Here is a 19,846-nt window from a genome sequence, read left to right on the forward strand (position 1 = left end):
CCAAAAGGATTTGGTATCTCACTTGAAATTCCAAGGTTTTCTTCCTCTTTCTTGTCTTCCTAGTCAAGGGCCACTCCCTTCTAAGTCAAAGTCATAAGAGGTTCCGTAATTCGCGAGGAGTTCTGCATGAACTCTCGATAGTAGGTCAGCGAGACCTAGAATTTGGTGAATTTTTGTCGGCATCCTTGGTGTTGACAAATTCTCAGCGGTTTTGATTTTCGATAGGGTCCTCAAGAATTCCCACATTAGTGGTAATGTGTATTAGGAATTTAACTCTTCAAATCTAAAACTCGCATTTAGAGAACTTCGCGTAAAGCCTCTCTGATTGAAATGTTTCTAGGGTTTGTTGTAGATGCTCTTTATGATTTCCTGCTTACTACGAGGGTAGATAAGTAAGTCATTTCCAAAAAGACAATGACGAACTGATCCAAGTAAGAATGGCGTACCCTATTCATTAAGTTTATGAATACCATGGGCGTATTGGTCCTATTCGAGGGGTATCACTACGGACTCGTATTGTCCGCATCGAGTTTGGAAAATTGTCCTCGGGACACCCTTCACTAACACTCGTAACTGGTGATATTCGGATCTTAGGTTCATTTCCGAAAGGTACGTCGCTCTTTGTGGTGGGTCAACCAATTCATTTATGTGTGGCAGAAGGTAATGATTTCTAATGGAAGTCCTGTTGAGGTATGTACCATGAGGACTTCCCAGGGTATTACCCATCCTAGTATCACCTTCACCCAAGCATGCTTAACTGCGGAGTTCTGATGGGATCCGGTGCATTAGTGCTGGTATGATCGCACCCGTTGGATTCTGTCTTCTTAAAGAATAAGACTGGAGCTCTCAATGGTGAGGAGCTTGGTCTTATAATTATATTGTTGAGTAGTCGTTAAGCTGTTCGAACAGTTCTTGTATCTCCATTGGTGTGGACGGTAGGGTGATCGGTTTATAGGAGTCGTATTGGGTCCTATGTTTGTTCGCATGAAGATGCGTTCACTCGTAGTCTTGGGCAGTTCTCCGTCTGTATGAGTGGTACTTCGGTGTTCTGGACTGACAGCTTCGCTAGTAAGACGATTTCGGAGAAAAAGATGTGCGCATGAGACTGATATTGCGAGGGTCAAATTTACTCCAGTTGTATGATAATGTCGAAATCATACGGAAACTAAAGACATTATATTTGAACATAAGGCATTACAGACAAAACACAACAGTGCAACCTTTATAGAGTTACTGTACTTTAGATTTACTGCAAGACTATTGCTGCAAACAAGGTATACTACAAAATACAACTATACGCAACACGAGGATCCATTAACTGATGGGATCTCGCAAAAGATAAGACTCTAGTTGGACTAGTTTAAATAGTTTATAAGTCTGTTACAACGAAATGCCTTAATTACTTTAACGTGGGTCTAGAGTAGTCTCCCCTGCGGTGGTGGTCGGTAGCATACTTCCGTTTGTGCTAGCATTTGCTGCCTCTGGGCAGTTCCTTTTGTACTGACCGACCTTGCCACAACCGTAGCAAGTCTGGTTCACATCGGTGTTGGGCACTTGGTTGCTTAGCCTTGCTAGGATCTTGTAGTAATGTATAGCGTGTCCCTTTTTGTTGCAGTTTGAGCACTGCATCTCTCACCAGGTCCGTGGTGATGATAGTTGCATTTGCTGCACTTTGGGAGATTTCCAGCATATTGCCTGGCTGGGTTAGGGACAATTAGGATACCCAAAGGGATGGTAGTAGGAGGTACCGATGTCGTGGCTGTGAAGGTCGTTACCGGTGGTTGCTTCTTTTTCGCCCTTCGAAGTGATTTTTCCTTAGATTTAGCCCAAGACTTCCGTTTTTTACTCTTGGTCTTGGGGCTTGGGGTGTCGTGGTAGTTTATTGCTCATTGAGGTACTTGATTGTTACCTGGATTGGAATTGCTGTTAACAATTCTACAAACATTCACGTTGTTAGGATTAATGTGGTTTAGAATAGTTGACACGACAACCGAGACTGCAGCTTGAAAGGTAGTTGCATCAATCTATAGAGTTGGTGTTTGATTGATGGGTTGATCGTTTTTCTGTGGCGACATGATTCTGTTTCACGGAAAGAAAATGAATTTGTAAGCGAGTATGGTTGAACCTAGACGTAGTTCGATCGCTCATGTAAAGAATAGAAGTCTGTTCTCTAAGGTTTGACCTACATCCCTATGATGCAGTCCTAGCAAAGAGTGGAAGTAAGTTCGTACATTGGTCTCAAGACGTTCGTCGTTCGCACCGAGGTACTATAGGTTGGTGGATAATATGATCCAACCATTGAAAGAGACTTGGAAATGTCTCCGGAGTTAAATTACTATACTCCAATGACTTGACTAAAGAATGACTCAGATAGACTCCAATGAAAGTATGATGAGAGTATTTGAACAAATACGTGACACGGAAGTTAGCCGACTGTCAACATCAACGATGTTTAAGATGTAATTAGTTCATGGAAAATTGACCTTGAAGTAGGTCTTACATTATATCTGAAGTAGCAAAAGTTTTGGCCGCATAAAGGCCTAACTAAAAGTACTTACAGTACAAGGCAGTTTCATAGAATATGCCACATAGGATATAGACAGGAACACGGTTCTTTAAAACAAGAAGGAAAGTAAAGTATCTCCTACTGGTGACGATCATCCCTCGGGTGAACTCTTAGCTCAGCCAGTTGACGTTCCACATCAAGTAGGTGTCTTTCGTACACCCTCTGGCGTACTCGGAATTCTATGACTTCGGATCGGGTTTCAGCTAGTGCTTCCAGCAGGATTTCATGGTCTCTCTCAAATCTCTCACGAGCATGTTCAAGGTGGTTGGTGCGAAGGATATGCATTCCTCCATTGGTGTCAACTTTTGTGATACGATGTGGAGCTGTCCTGCCCTGAATTTCGTTTCGGGAAACTCTACGGATCAGGATTGGTAGAACTCTGTCTGCTGTGCTCCGTTCATTTACATTGTAGAAGCTTCAGTCTCCATTAAACGTCATAGGTTGATCTTGATCTTCGCTCCATGGTTCCAAACATTCTACCCAAGGAGGCGTCGAGCCATGAAAAGCCGGACGAGGGTTAGGATTTGGAATAGGAGCTACCGGGGGTAGGTTCTCAACTTCGGGTTTAGAGTTAGCACCATCTGAAAGATCTTCATCATGGTGATCATTCAAAAGGATTGGATGATCATTCTCTGGTTCTTCTCCAAACCATCCGGCAATGACTTCGTTCAGAAGGTACGGGTTGTCGTGGGGATGGAGTCTAGCCATGTTATCTATGCGAGAATTAGGGTAAGGAAATAATTATTAGACAAACTATCTAGATAATTATTAGAAAATCTTCATTATTTACATTGCTATTTGTAAAGTGCATACTAGTCATATGTAATTACTACAGGATAGGCCTTCGAATAAGTGACCTTAACTCCAAATTCACAAAGAATAGGGGTAAAGCAAAATTTTCACAGATTCTAAGTCTATAACATCCTAGTTAAATATATAGACATAGTGTATCCACTTAGCAACTATCAACTTAGAAATGAAGATCCTTTTTAGTTCTCAAGTATGAAGTACTTATAGTAACCCAAAATACCCCTATAGTATTTACTATTGTTCTCATTGTGGTATTGTTGGTAAGATTTTAGACTTGTTGCAAACACACAGCTACACTTAGGCACATGCTACTCAACCCTCGGATAATATAGTTGATCAGGCTATATCTCCCCAATTTTCACTATATGCCTCTAAGTCCAATTGTGTTGCCCAACAATCATAATTCTTTTGTACTGTCCTATTGACACTAATTTTAGTATGAATGCAAGAGCATATACTTAATCAAATATTGTATTATTTTAAAGTATAAACTCTTGGTTAGAGTATTTTAATCCCAATGTATTTATAGTTAATATATCTTTTATGGGTTGATATACTCAATTCACTATAAACAATGCTCTGATACCAATCTTTCACACCCCAAAATTGAGAACGGCGGAAACGTTCTAGGGCAGACGACATCATGTAATGTATCATAAGAATGCAAAGTATTAAACAAGCAACAACATCTTCCATTGAATTAATAGTATATTTGTTGGTTACAAGTGTTCTTTCATAATATAAGACAACATAATGAACAATCAAAATAAAATAGGAGTCTTGATTTCTCCTTCTTCACGAAACCTGGTCGTCGTACCTGTCTATTTGTGACATGAGAATACAAGTTATTTTGAAAGTGAGTATCAACCAAAAAGCTGGTGAATTCATAAGTATTAACGTGTCTTTGATTTGTAAAACTGTAAAGTAATGACTTGTAAACCTTTGGAAAAAGATCGTATAAGTACGAACTGTTTCAAAGTAGTTGAAAGTGTTTGAATACCCTAGCAAATCCCTATGATTTCTATTAGTATAAAAAGTAGCCTTCTACCAAGGCCTAAATGTTTTGAAAGTAGTCTTCTACCAAGACTTGTATGGAAAGTAGTCTTCTACCAAGACTTGTATGTTTTGAAAGTAGTCTTCTACCAAGACTCAAATGTATGGAAAGTAGTCTTCTACCAAGACTCAAATGTATGGAAAAGTAGTCTTCTACCAGGACTCAAATGTTTTGCTATAACAAAGACGGTTTTCTCCTCTATAACTAAGATTAACAATATAAAGTCTACCTCATGATTTATGTAAATGTATCAGAAAATAAAAGTAATAGGAAAAAAATATAGCCATGTAAGTGTTATCCTTTTGTATTAGGATCAACTCCACATCATGACTGCCGAAATGTATAACCTTGAACATCCGTAGATTCTTCATTTTCCTCTGTAGCTGGCAACAGGTTTAAGGAATGGTTAGTCCCATAAAGGTACTCCTAATATAAGTATTGTTGGGTTTTGAGCAATCTAACACTCCTAAGTGTACATGCAACCCTAAATACCTTGGATCTATGTTTTCTCTATTATACATGCAAATATCAACTTTCCAAGGTATTGTTCTATTCTAGCATACAAAACTTTGAATAACACAAGTTAGAATAACATACCTTTTGTTGGTGCTTGTGTTCATGAAGCTTGAGTGCCTAGTGCCCCAAGTGTGACACCTCAAATGGTTCACACAACACCAAGTACACTTGGAATAACTTGATAGAAACTTGAACACTCCATGAAATCGTTTAGCCCTCACACACACACACATGGTCACCGATTTCTTGAGCCATGGGATTCTTTTATATGGTGGCTATTAGGGTTACACTATGTAAATCATGACTTTACCCATTCCTTATGCTCCATGGATTTTAACCTCCATGGAGCATCCATGGGTCACCCCATGGACTTAGTCCAACAGAAGGAATCTTGGATCACAAGCCCACATATATAAGAATGAATGATTTACACAATCAACCCATATATTTAATTACTCTCCTTTTGATCACTTAATTAATTCCAAATTAATTCTTGATCAATACTAATTAAATAACCTTATTAATATATTAGAACTTATAATATATTAATAAACCTTAAGTGTTATTTCTCTCATTTTAATCTATCCAAGTGCATGATGCCATGCAACCCAAATGGACCATGCTGGGTCGGGTCAAGTCTTACCAATTATAGTTATGGACTTAGACATTAATCCAACAAGTATAACCGTAGGCATCCATAAATGTTCATTACCGCTATTGCTAACAGGTGGGTTTCGGAATGGTTAGTCCCGTCTAGATATCCTGTTAAAGTAGGATAGTCAGAACAAATTTACACGTAAATGTATTTATGTAAATGTATAGGTACAAGTATCCATGTAAACATATAGAAGTAAATGTATTTATGTGAGTGTATCTATGTAGACGTATTCATGTAACATGTAATGTATAGTATAAACTCATGAATGAACTGACTCTGGTGTAATTCCTTGTAATAGGAATAGCAAATAGTATCTCCTAACTATACCTATAATAGTTACTAGAAATGTACAAGTATCAACGAAAGTATACCTATACATATATGGACATGCATTTGATAACATAAAAGCATGAAAGTAGTTTTGTAAAACTTTTGAAAGTATTTTGATAAGACAGTTTAAGTATAAAGGAACCTTTGTTTGAAAACATATTTGTAACTGAGTTTAAAATGAAACTTATAGAATGTAAGACAGTTTGATAAAGATTTTTATACATGTAAAAACGTTTAAGAAAGTCACTTGAAGAAATCTGTTTGGTAAAACAGCTAACGTATAATGAATCCATTTGCATGTTAGTTATTAATCACATGTGATTGATATAATAACCAACATGTTTCAACTTGTATTACCCTCCCCACCCATAAAGCATTTAAAAACGTTTAGAAACATTTAAAAGGTTAATTCAAGGGGTATGAACTCACTTGCAATGAGCGGATCGGAAGGAAGTGTCGGACCAGTGCTTGGTGTCAAGTGAAGACTTAGACACACACAGTAATTCTAATTACATATGAAGACATATGTATATAACCAATTTGTGATTTTACCACTAATTAAACATGTATAAACATCCTATTGCAAGGAAAACACTTTGGTCAAGTGCTAGGAGGCTATCGGGTTGCAACAAAGGAGTGTCACGCCTCATACGGGAGTTTATGCTCCAAAGACCATGTGTGTTGGAGTTTATGGCCTAGGGGAGTAAAATCCTGGCTGTAAACTCTCAATTGGTTACCAAAAGTGGCTTAAAACCCTTAGGGCTTAACTGGTTAAGTGTTCCAATGCTTTAACCAAGTGTTTGGGTGGGTTTAAGGTCCTAAAATGACCTAGTATGGTGTTCACGGCCCTGGGACCACTCCCTCATGAGTTTACGGTCGTAAAATCATTGTAAGGAGTACCATTTCTTGAATCTTGGTCCTTAGGTCCATGGGGTAATGTTCTATGCTAAAATCCAAGGCTTTCTAAAGTGTTAGGGTGACATTTGCACCCTTAAAAGGGGTTTACGGCCCAAGAACATGTCTTGGATGTAAACTCCATGAATCTCTTGATTTCTTATGTTTTCTAAGCTCTAAACATGGTAAACATGGTGTACTATGAGTTAGATCAAGTGTACTTACAATCTACGAGCTTAAATGGTTGATATTGGCCAAGAACACGAGTGTGTGTTCTTGGTGTTCGTGGTGGATCTTGAAAATCTACAAAATGGAATGATTTCATTGATGAAATCATGTAAGATTACTAGATCATCTAAGATATCAACTAGTTAGGGCAAGAAACTTACGAGTTTTGAAGATCGGGGATGAAGATCGGGATGGTACTTCAGAGGATTTGGGACAAGGAAATGAAAGAAATGAACAAATGAATTTGATCTTCACCATATAAGGTGAGTTTACTGGCCACATGGGAGTTTACGGCCGTAAACTCACATGTGGTGGCCGTGAACTCATGGTTAATGTGTTTAAGTTTCAGTCTTTGTGCTATAAATTCAGAAGATAAACCCCGACACTTCTTCCTTAAGTGTACAAGGCTCAGAACTCTCAAACAGACTCTAAATTATGCTGAATGATAGCAGGAATGAGTTTGACTTTCTATTGACTTGGTATGTTGTATAGAATGGAAATTTCGGGTTGTCACAGAAATCGTCCTAGGAATTGTTCTGGAGGGTTCCATTGGACTGCTTAAGACCTAAGCTATCCAGTTAGGGTTTTGACTAAAACCCTAGCAGGACACTTATATACACGACCCCAGGGCTTCATATTTCGGCTACCCCATGAAACCCTAGAGTTCAACAGCTGAAATTAAGCCTCCATTCCCTCTCTACAAGATCATTATCTTGCCATGGTGTTAGTGAGCCATTAGCGGTATTACAATTGTGATAATAAGCTCTTGAAGTTGAAGATTCTTATTACTATCAAAAGGTAATCATCTAAAATTGTTTTAGTTGTAGATTTCGATTTTATAGTTTGCTAGATTTGGGTTTACAAGCTTTGGATTAATTTGCATGTACAATAGAGAAACCTAGATCCAAAGCTTTAAGGTTTTGCATGTGCACATAGGAATGTTCTTTAGCTCAAAACCCATCAGTGGTAACAGAGCCTTACTTGGTTTCTATTGTATTTGATGTATTGTGTGTTAATTCATTGCTTGAAATCGATTTTTCTGCCTTCTGCATGACAGAGTCGTCGAGTCCTAAGATAAACTTGGCGAGTCAGGGTGTCAGACAGATGGATTTTCGGGATTTTGGATTATTTTGACTTGGGACAATTACCAAAATTGTTTTTAATTAATAGAATTCAATTTTTTATTAATTCCATGTGACTATACTTGTGAATATAAAAGATATTGGTCAATTAATTAGATAATTATTGCCTTATTTGATAAACCTTAATTATTTGAATTATTTTGATCAATTATCTTGCATGGAAAAGGGATTAGGTCAAATTTAGATAATCACTAATTAATTGATTAATTATGTTATTTAAATTTTGATCTAGATAGTTTTGAAATGTTTCAAAACTTGCCATCAAGTTTTGGAATTTAAAATTTTAATTACAAGTTTAATTTTTGAAATATTTAAATTCTAAACCCTAGAATTTTACAAGTTTAAATTTAACCCTTATACTATTATAATATTATAAGAATAATGATGTTGCCTATAAAATGACAGTTTAATGGGTGTCCACTTTCACCCACCGCTTCCTTGATTGGTGGAGGGTCGTTCGCCGAACGGGTAGGATAAAGAAACTAGTTCCTCAATAAAAGTATAATGGTTGATAAAGTAACTAAATGTTTCAATAAAATTCCCAATCTTAGTTACTTTAGGAAAAATGTGAAAATGATGCTATTCTATGAAATTACACTTTGTACCCTTGCTAAGACGTTAGTAGAGCGTGTGTGGTTAACTGGCACACTAATTTGGATCTAGCAAAGGTGGCAAAGGGTGACTCGATGTTTGTTATATATCAATGGATCATGTGTGGCTAACCAGCACATTGATTAGGTGACTGTAACATTGGGGGCACAAAGTACATTTGCATTATTATTCACACCTTGTTTTTGATTCTCGGTATTCTAATCCTACAAACTTGTAGTATCCATAACTAGTTCGGAAGGTTTTCTTCGGAAAATCATCCTCTAGCACTCGTAACTCTCGTAACTGGTGATACCTGGATCTCATATAATGATTTTTTATGATGAGCTTGTTCAGTTCTCTATAGTCAATGCGCATATGGAACGATTCATTTTTCTTCATCACGAACAATACCATTGCTCCCCAAGGTGAGAAGCTGTCACACCCCCAAACCAAGGATGGTGGAAACGTCCGGAGTTGGAGGACTTCATGTATAGTATCATAACAACATGTGCAATAGTGATTAAAGTAAACACAACCAACATATATATAATTGAAAGAGTTACATCATTGTATGAGGTTACATGTTTCCAAATCAATTACATTATGTTGACAAAATGAAATGTTTGACGCCTTAACGTCCCATCCTTAAAAGCACTTGGTTACCTGTTTAGTGATTTCCTGAGAATACAAGTTTTTTGGAAAAGTGTCAACACAAAGGTTGGTGACTTCATAAACATCGGTATGTAGTTATGAAAACCTTTTCTTGTAAAAGTGGTGTTCGTTCCAGAAAATCCAATATTTCCCTTAATACAAAAAATCTAGTCTTAAAAACCCAAGACCAAAATGTATACGTAACATTTCTTGCTTATAGTAAATAATGCAAGTTTAAATCGACATAAACTCGTTTGATTTCGATGAAAACCCCGTAGATCCTATGTTTGTTAATACTTAATGTGAGTTATTATAACCATGCTATGACCTAGATGGTCTGAAACAACGTTTTTCAGGCATCGGAAATGTTATGACATTTGTCACCCTAGACCTGTCGGTCTAGATCTTGCATGCAGCTAAGGTGTGGGTTTGTCAGACCCAATATAGATCTATATACAACTATCACGCTCTCTCTCCAGGAGACTTTGGTTACAATACAAGATTTATTTGTAAAGTGAATAAAATGTCTCACAAAAGTCATTAACAAATTTACATGTAATGTAATAAAACCCCTTTTGTAAAAATGTACCCTTTAGTAATGAGTTCGTTATGTAAATGTATCATAAACTATACCTATTATAGTTTATCACAACAAGGGTAGTAGTAGTGTTCATAAACTATATTTGTCATGGTTTACAAAATGTTTGTGTATTATGGATGTAAACATTGTTTGTGATATTCTATCATTTAGCATGTCTAATGTAGTAAAAATCCATATGTCTACTGATGTATGTCTAATTACCAAGACAAAATGAAATATAATGTAATAATATATGATCGCATAATGAAATACACCTTGCTCAACAAGTTACAATGCGGAATGAAATTGATAACATTTTTCTGTTGTTAACTTTTTCTATTGCTATCTTAGAAGATATATAGAAAAATTATCGAAGGTCCAAATCAAAATCCGTAAATTCTAGAAGTTTTGAAAATGTGTCTAGTTTGTGCATAAATATTCTCATGATTTTTAGTAACATCCAACTTGTGTGAGAAGGGCCATAATCACAAACTGGTCCAAATGTGTTCTTGAAATGATAGACAGTTTTGTAAATATCACCAGAAATTGTAGAAAAATCTTATGGAGATGTGAAATTAGTCATTTTAAATCTAAGAACTTGAACTATTTTCCCCTAGTACAATTTTGAAAACTAAAAGGTTTAAGTCTTCCAAAACAGTCCGTGAATCGAGTAAAACTTTTCTGATGAAAGCTGTTGGAAGAGTTTAGTTGTGTTCTTGTTGGTTTAACTTGTATCCCCCCCCCCCCCCCCCCCTAAAACTTAAGAAAATGTGAAAAGATAGGGGTATGAACTCACCTTATGTGATTTCAGTGGATTAATGTTGAAGAAAAGATGTGTTCAACTCAAGAACACTTGGAGGATTGCTTGAAGATTCGAGAATGTAACACAATATGATGGAATTTGTGTAAGCAATCTATGATTGGAGTTGAAGGAAGTGTAATATTCACAAGAAAGTTGAATTATACTTACCAAAAGTGGAGGAAAGCTTGATGAAATTTGAGGCTTTAATTGTTAAAATAAAGTTTTGGGTGAAAATCCCGCTTTAAAATGATGAAAAACAGGGTTAATATGAAGTCATAGTCGAAAACCGGGATGATGAGCCGAACCTGCGAGGGTTCGGTTCGGTGCTGAAGGAGGCAAAGGCTAGGGAGCGAAGGAGAAGGCTTGGTTCGGTCTGAGAGAGCCTTCAACTCGGTTCGCATGCGAGGCTCTGTTCTTGATTGCGAGGTTCATGCCCGATAGGAGGTTTCGGGTTCGGGTCTTATGCACGGTTCAGTCCGAGAGAGGGGGGTTCGGTTCCTCAGCAGTCTCGGTCCCCAAGGGGTTCGCCTCTTCGGGTTTCGTCTCTAAGAGGGTTCGCCCCTATATAGTGGTTTTGGGTCCTAAAGGGTATTTTACTTGTTTTTACCCCGTTTTAAGCCGTTTTTGACCCGATTAAGGGTCGGGATGACCCGAATGATTTCAAAAAGTTAAGGGAACTTTTGAGAGAGATCCGAGAGAGATTTAGGAGAGATTTGGGACAAAGAGAGATAGAGTGAAAATGATTGAGAGAGGTTTCGTTTGTGAAATTTTTGAGTGTCCGGGTTCGCAACGTGACGTCCGAAAACCCCGTTAAGCCATGTTTAAGGGTCCTACACACTCTCGATGAGTGTGCAATAGTGTTTTATCGGTTTGGTTAATTACTTACGACAGTTTTAGGTTAAGGAAATCTAGATATACGAACTTTTCAACTGATGATTTCTCATTAGAATAGCGAGTTGTATATTAATTGCATAACGTCTACCCTAGTGTACAAGGGTTAAATGAGTTGACCTGTTTGACTTGTTGACTTTGTTTGACTTTGACTTGACCAGAATTTGACTGTTGTCACATCATCCCCCCATTAGAAGGAAATTCGTCCCAAAATTTGCATTTTGACTGGGACTTCAAGAGTTCGGGAAGAGATGTGGGTATTTTTGTTTCATTTGATCCTTGTGTTCCCGTTGAACTTGGGTCCTCGTTTAGCGTTCCAACGAATCTTTACTATTGAAATACGACTTTGTTTCGTTCTTTTGATCTCTCGATCCATGATCTCAACTGGTTCTTCGACGAAATGGAGACTCTCATTAACTTCAATTTTGTCAAGGGGTATCACGAGCGTCTCGCCGGACAAGCACTTCTTTAGGTTTGAGATGTGAAAGGTAGGATGTACGTTATTAAGTTCTTGTGGTAGTCGGAGTTTGTAGGCCATTAGGCCAATCCTGGCAAGGATTTCGAATGGTCCGATGTACCTTGGGTTTAGTTTTCCATGTGTATCGAAACGTATCATTCCTTTCCAAAGGGAAACTTTCAGTAGTACCCAATCACCAACCTAGAATTCCAAGGGTTTGCATCATTTGTCTGCATAACTCTTTTGTTGATCACGAGATGCTTTCAGTCTTTCTCGAATTTGGACTATCTTTTCCGTGGTCTCCCTTATGATTCCAGGACCAGTGAGGATGCTATTAGAGACTTGCCCCTTAGCTAGTTGTGTATCCCCCACTTCAGCCCAACACAGGGGTGATCTGCACTTGCGACCGTAGAGAGCTTCGAATGGAGCAACTTTAATGCTAGTGTGATAGTTGTTATTTTAGGAGAACTCGATAAGTGGTAAATGGGTATCCCATGCCTTACCAAAATCTATCACACAAGCTCTCAACATGTCTTCCAATGTTTGTATGGTCCGCTCGCTCTGTCCGTCGGTTTGTGGATGGTAGGCCGTACTCATGTCAAGTCTAGTTCCCAGAGATTTCTGCAAGGACTGCCAAAACCAAGAGGTGAATCTACTATCTCAGTCAGAGATAATGGACATTGGTACACCATGCAGTAGCACAATCTCCTTGATGTACGTCCTGGTCAACTTCTCCATCTTGTCAGTTTCTTTTATCGGAAGGAAATAGGTTGATTTAGTCAATCTGTCTACGATTACCCATATGGTATCAAGTCTGCCTGATGTCTTAGGTAGCTTGGTTATGAAGTCAATAGTTATTCATTCTCACTTCCATTCCGGTATATCAAGCTATTATAGTAGTCCTGAGGGTTTCTAGAATTCCACCTTAACCTTGGCACAAGTCAGACACTTGCTCACATAGGTAACAATCTCAACTTTCTTGTTCGGCCACCAGTACAACTTCTTGAGTTCTAGATACATCTTATCCGAACCTGGATGGATGGAATATCGCGTCTTGTGTGCTTCGTTCATGATAACCTCTCAGAACCCACCAAACTTCGGTGTCCAGATTCGGTTCACGAGGTAACGAGCTCCATCTTCCTTGACTTCTAGGTTTTTATCCATCCCTCTCAATGCCTCACCTGTCATGTTTTCTGGTTTTAAGGTTTCAAATTGAGCTTCCTTGATTTGTGTGAACAGGTGTGAATGGATCATCAACGTTAATGACTTCACATGGCGACCCGAATACTCCTTTCTGCTTAGGGCATCAGCTACAAGATTTTCCTTGCTCGGATGGAAACGAATTTCACAGTCGTAGTAGTTTAGCAACTCTACCCATCTTCTCTTCCGCATGATGAGTTCTCTTTTATTGAGGATATGCTGAAGACTTTTGTGATCGGTGAAGATAGTGCATTTTGTGCTGTAGAGGTAGTGCCTCCAGATCTTTAGGGCAAACACTACTGCTCCCAATTCAAGGTCGTGAGTTGTATAATTTACTTCGTGTGTCTTAAGTTGTCTTGACGCATAAGCGATGACCTTCCCTTTCTACATGAGCACACATCCGAGACCTTGATTCAAAGCATCGCAACATACCACGAAGTCATCGGTTCCTTCTGGAAGAGACAAGACCGACATGCTGCATAGGGCTTGTTTTAATGTTTGGAAGGCGGCTTCCTGTTTATCTCCCCACTTAAACATCAAACCTTTTTGAGTTAATGTGGTGAGGGGTTTAGCGATATTGGAGAAGTTCTGGGTGAATCTTCGGTAGTATCCAGCAACCTCTAAAAACTGTTGGATTTCTATTGGCATTGTCGGTACAGTCCAGTTTTCGATTGCTTTGATCTTTGAGGGATCCATATGTATCCCTTTCTCGCTAACCACATGGCCAAGAAATTCCACTTCTCGGAGCTAAAATTCACACTTAAAGAATTTAGCATAAAGCTTCTCGGCTCTAAGTGTTCTCAAAACTAGTCATAGATGTTGGCAATGTTCTTCCTCACTTCGTGAATAGACCAAGATGTCGTCGATGAATACAATCACGAACTTATCCCAGTAGGGTCAGCACACTCAGTTCATCAAGTCCATGGATACTGCAGGTGCGTTTGTTAATCTGAATGACATCACTACAAACTCATAATATCAATAGCGAGTTCTGAATGCCGTCTTGGGGATATCTTCTTCTTGAACTCGCAACTGATGATAACCCGACCTCAAGTTGAGTTTTGAAAAGTATCTTGCTCCTTGGAGTTGATCGAAGAGGTCATCGATTCGGGGTAAGGGATATCGGTTTTTGATGGTGAGTTTGTTTAGTTCCCTAGAGTCAATGCACATGCAAAACGATCCATCCTTCTTCTTTACAAATAGGACTGTTGCTCCCCAAGGTGAGAAACTTGGCCTGATGAACCCTTTGCTCAACAGTTCATTCAGCTGGCTGAAAAGTTCTTGCATTTCTATTGGTGCTAGGCGGTATGGAGCTTTGGCGATGGGGGTAGCTCCCGGAATTAAGTCGATTCGGAATTCGACTTGTCGCGCGAGTGGTACACCTGGAAGATCTTCTGGGAACACATCGGGGAAGTTGTACACCTCAGGAATGTCTTTGATGTCCTTCACCTCTTGTTTCTTATATACTACGTGGGCAAAGAAAGTGCGGTATTCCTTTCGGAGATACTTTTGGGCTTTAACGCAAGAGATGATTTATAAATTTGCACTAGGTTTATCACCATAGATGAGAATGGTTTAGCCATTTGGCAGATTAAGGCGAACGACCCTTTCGTAACATAGAATGTCGGCACGATGAGAACTTAACCAATCCACACCCACAATTATGTCGAAAATTTTTATTGTGACTGACATTAGGTAAATTTTGAACGAATGATTGTCTAGAGTGAGGGTACACCCTGAGTATATATCATCAATGCGCTCTACTTTTCCATTTGCCATTTCTACTATGTATGTATCTTCTGGTGATTGTGGGTTTTGTTCAAGTAATTGTTTGTATTGGTGGCTCACAAAAATCCTCTCCTCTCCACTGTCAAATAGTACGCATGCATAGGAGTTATTGAGGAGAAATGTATTGGTAACCACTGTAGGATCCTTGATTGCTTCCCCATGTCATATCGCCAGGAATCTCCCTACACCACTAGCATTAGGGACTTGTGCTTTGGAGCAGTTTCTTTTGAAGTGTCCTGCTTCACCACATCCATAGCAGGTTTGGCTTGCCCATGCATTGGCAACTTGGTTGATCGATCGTGCTGGTACTTTACATAAACGAGCGGTATGCCCCTTTCTGTCGTAGTTTTTGCAGTGCATTTCCTGACAAGCACCAGTGGGGTGGAAGTTTCACTTGTTGCACTTAGGGAGATTTCTAACATATTGTTTCGGTGGTGCTGGAGTGGTAGCAGTAGTGGCAACATGGACAACCACAGTCTGTTGCTTCTCGGCGGGGTCCTGTGCCGGTTGCTTCTTTTTATTGTTTCAGGACTTCCTCTTGTTGTTCCCTCTTTTTGCTTAATCAATGGTGGCGATCATAGTACTACGACTGGCCTTGTGATTGATAAGTTGTTGTGCCAATTCCTTGGCACTTTCAAAGGTAGCGGGTTTTGAGGCAAGTACACTATCTTGAATCTGGGATGATAGCCCCCAGAGGTATCGTTCCACCTTTTTCTCCTCTAGAGTGACCATTGCAGGATAGAGGAGTGCTAGGTCATTAAATCGAGCAGTGTAAGTTTCAAGATCTGTGCCCAACATTCTAAGGTTCCAGAGTTCTTCTTCAAGTTTTTGTATTTCACCCCTCAGGAAATACTCCTTTAGCATCAACGCTTTCAAGTCTTCCCAACTTATGGAGTTAGCCACTGTTGGAGTAAGTGACTTAACTCGGCCATTCAACCAAGTGAGTGCCCTACCGGTGAAAGTGAATGTCGCGTACTTGACCTTTCTCATTTTGGGACAAGCACAGATTTTGAAGACTGCTTCGATCCTTTCGAAGCATTGCATCAGTGTGATGATGCCCCCACTCCCATTAAAGGTATTGGGTTTTCCATTTATCAAGTCCTTGTAGGTGCATTCCTTTGTGCGCCCCAAACTGTCATCCTGGTTAGAGGTACCACAAGATATGAATCCACCATTGCTATTAGTGCCGATTTGCGACATAGCTGCCGCTACAGTTGCTGCTACTGTAGCCTCGAACATGGTTGGATCAAATTGTGGAGGCGGCGGCGGAGGAGGTGCTGTTGCACTGCTGGAAGGTCTTGGTCTTTTCCTTTGCGGCATAGTTCTGTCATAAGTTTTATAATGATAAGTCGGTAAGACTTCAATAGTAATAATGAGTCGAGTGTTGTTTTTATCTCATTTGTATTATATCCCGACTTTATTGCATTAGCAAGTAATTCATAGAAAATTTTATGCAATTAAACTCATGAATTAAATAGCGGTGACATAAACGGAGTCATGTGTTCGGTTCCGTGTCTGACCCACTCCTAAGATTCGCTCGGTTTATCCAGTTATGTGCAATTAATATTTTAATAAGCTGTTGATCCTAATGAGTCTGCCCTAAGTCCACAACCAAACAAGGAACAGGTCCTAAGGCGGACTCACCATTTCTAGGCCAGTCATTTCTTAATCACACATAACGGCGAGGCACACCTTATAAATCTTAGAGTTATCAGTTGAAATTTGTTTGTAATATCAAGTAGTGAGTTCCCATGCCACACATCCAATGAAATAAGATGGATGCCAATTTTATCGATAATTTTCAGTACATATTGTTTTGAGAAAATTTGACCTCACAAGGGTCTACATTACATCAATGTAAAAGATAGTTTTGACAGCACAAAATCCCCTTGAATAGTGTAATCACTTAGTTGCAGGGTCAACCTACATACAAAAGAGTAGCACCAACGCATGCTCATAAACCTATACTATGAAGATGTGTGAGTAGTAATGAGTCCTACTCACGACGATCCTTCCCTGATGGAGCTTGGGACAATGTCGATGCACCTTGCAGTTTTGCTAATCTCCATTCGGTTGCAACCATTCTCTCCTTAAGTGCCAGGTATCTTTCCCGATACTCCCTTTCTTCTGCTTGAGCAGCGAGAAACTCCTGAATGAGTTGATCTCTGTAGTAGGAGTCTCGCTCCAATTCTCTAATGCGATCAGTGGTAGACTCTATGATGGCACTCAGTTCCTAGACTCGATCAATCGTCATCCTACCGCGATCATCCGTGATTGCTATCTATTGAGTCATGACTGGGAGAGCTCTATCAGCTGGTCCTCTGTGGCTGAGGTCATAGAAACCTCGTTGACCTCCGTATGGTGATCGTTGTCGTTGACGGTGACCCCATCCTTCAATCATGGTCGCCCATCGAGGTACGGGTCCAAAGTAGTTGTATCGGTTGACAGTAAATCTGGCTTTATAGGGAGGATTGATGACCTTTGGTTCCTCTTCACTTTTGCCTTTATCCATGTCTACCTCGGCGTCTTCCTCCTCTTCTTCTTCTTCTTCCTCTGGTTCCTCTTCGGGATCCTCTTCAGGTTCTTCTTCAAGATCCTCTTCGGGATCCCATTCAATCAGTTCTTTAGGGTCATCTTCAATCCATCCATCATTTCCCTGATTGGGAAAGTATGGGTCTCCTGGTAGATGAAATCCCTCCATGCCGTCTGTACGAGAATGGGGTGTAAGAAGCATGTACGGATAATAATAATAATAATAATAATAATAATAATAATAATAATAATAATAATAATAATAATAATAATAATATGCTATAGAAACAAACAAGCACTCCTATAGTATTTTAAGTGTTTAGATTTGGTTCTTAGAGTGTTCTGTGTAGGGTGTAGTTAGATGGTTAGATTTGTTTCCCACTATGACTATCCCACGGTATCTGTAAGTCACTTCTCGAACATATATAGTTGATCAAGCTATATCCCTCCCAGACTTGATTCACATATACTAAGGCATACTTATAGTGTACAACTCCTCTTCTTTTACCTTATTTTCTCCTAGTTATGACATTATGCAAGTATGTAATGCATGTAAGTATACTTTAATCAGAAAACTATTTATTTTCTACAAGTATAACCAATTGAAAAATGTTTTAAATCAGAGACTTTTAGTCCCAAATGTGTTTATAGTTTGTATATCTTATGTGGTTTGATATACTTAATTCACTATAAACCGTGCTCTGATACCAATTTGTCACACCCCCAAACCGAGGATGGCGGAAACGTCCGGGGGTGGAGGACTTCATGTATAGTATCATAACAACATTTGCAATAGTGATTAAAGTAAACACAACCAACATAAATACAATTGAAAGAGTTACATCATTGTATGAGTTTACATGTTTCCAAATCAATTACATTATGTTGACAAAATGAAATCTTTGACGCCTTAATGTCCCATCCTCAAAAGCACTTAGTTACCTATTTAGTGATTTCCTGAGAATACAAGTTATTTGGAAAAGTGACAACACAAAGGTTAGTGACTTCATAAGCATTGGTATGTAGTTATGAAAACCTTTTCTTGTAAAAGTGGTGTTCGTTCCAGAAAATCCAATATTTCCCTTAATACGAAAAATATAGTCTTAAAAACCCAAGACCAAAATGTATACGTAAAATTTCTTGCTTATAGTAAATAATGCAAGTTTAAATCGACATAAACTCATTTGATTTCGATGAAAACCCCGTAGATCCTATGTTTGCTAATACTTAATGTGAGTTATTATAACCATGCTATGACCTAGATGGTCTGAAACGATGTTCTTCAGGCATCTAAAATGTTATGAAATTTGTCACCCCAGACCTATCGGTCTAGATGTCGCATGCAGCTAAGGTGTGGGTTTCTCAGACCCAATATAGATCTATATACAACTATCACGCTCTCCCTCCAGGAGACTTTGGTTACAATACATGACTTATTTGTAAAGTGAAACAAATGTCTCACAAAAGTCATTAATGAATTTACGTGTAATGTAATAAAACCCCTTTTGTAAAAATGTACCCTTTAGTAATGAGTTCGTTATGTAAATGTATCATAAACTATACCTATTACAGTTTATCACAACAAGGGTAGTGGTAGTGTTCATAAACTATATTTGTCATGGTTTACCAAATGTTTGTGTATTATGGATGTAAACATTGTTTGTGATAGTCTATCATTTAGCATGTCTAATGTAGTAAAAATCCATATGTCTGTTGATGTATGTCTAATTACCAAGACAAAATGAAATATAATGTAATAATATATGATTGCATGATGAAATACACCTTGCTCAACAAGTTACAAAGTGGAATGAAATTGATAACATTTTTCTGTTGTTAACATTTTCTATTGCTGTCTTAGAAGATATATAGAGAAATTCTCAAAGGTCCAAATCCAAATCCGTAAATTTTGGAAGTTTTGAAAATGTGTCTAGTTTGTTCATAAAATTTCTCATGATTTTTAGTAACTTCCAACTTGTATGAAAAGGGCCATAATCATAGACTAGTCCGAATGTGTTCTTGAAATGATAGACAGTTTTGTAAATATCACCATAAATTGTAGAAAAATCGTATTGAGATGTGAAAGTAGTCATTTTAAATCTAAGAAATTGAACTATTTTCATCTAGTACAGTTTTGAAAACTAAAATGTTTAAGT

The 19,846-nt window shown here is 38.5% G+C and overlaps 1 pseudogene; it reads right to left on the reverse strand.

Annotated features, from left to right (window-relative positions):
* Window positions 1–689: 689 nt before the first annotated feature.
* Window positions 690–808, reverse strand: LOC145007718 (5S ribosomal RNA; annotated as a pseudogene).
* Window positions 809–19,846: the final 19,038 nt, after the last annotated feature.

The sequence above is a fragment of the Lactuca saligna genome, chromosome 7, assembly GCF_052625555.1.
Source record: "Lactuca saligna cultivar CGN05327 chromosome 7, ASM5262555v1, whole genome shotgun sequence".
NCBI classification, from domain to species: Eukaryota; Viridiplantae; Streptophyta; class Magnoliopsida; order Asterales; family Asteraceae; genus Lactuca; species Lactuca saligna.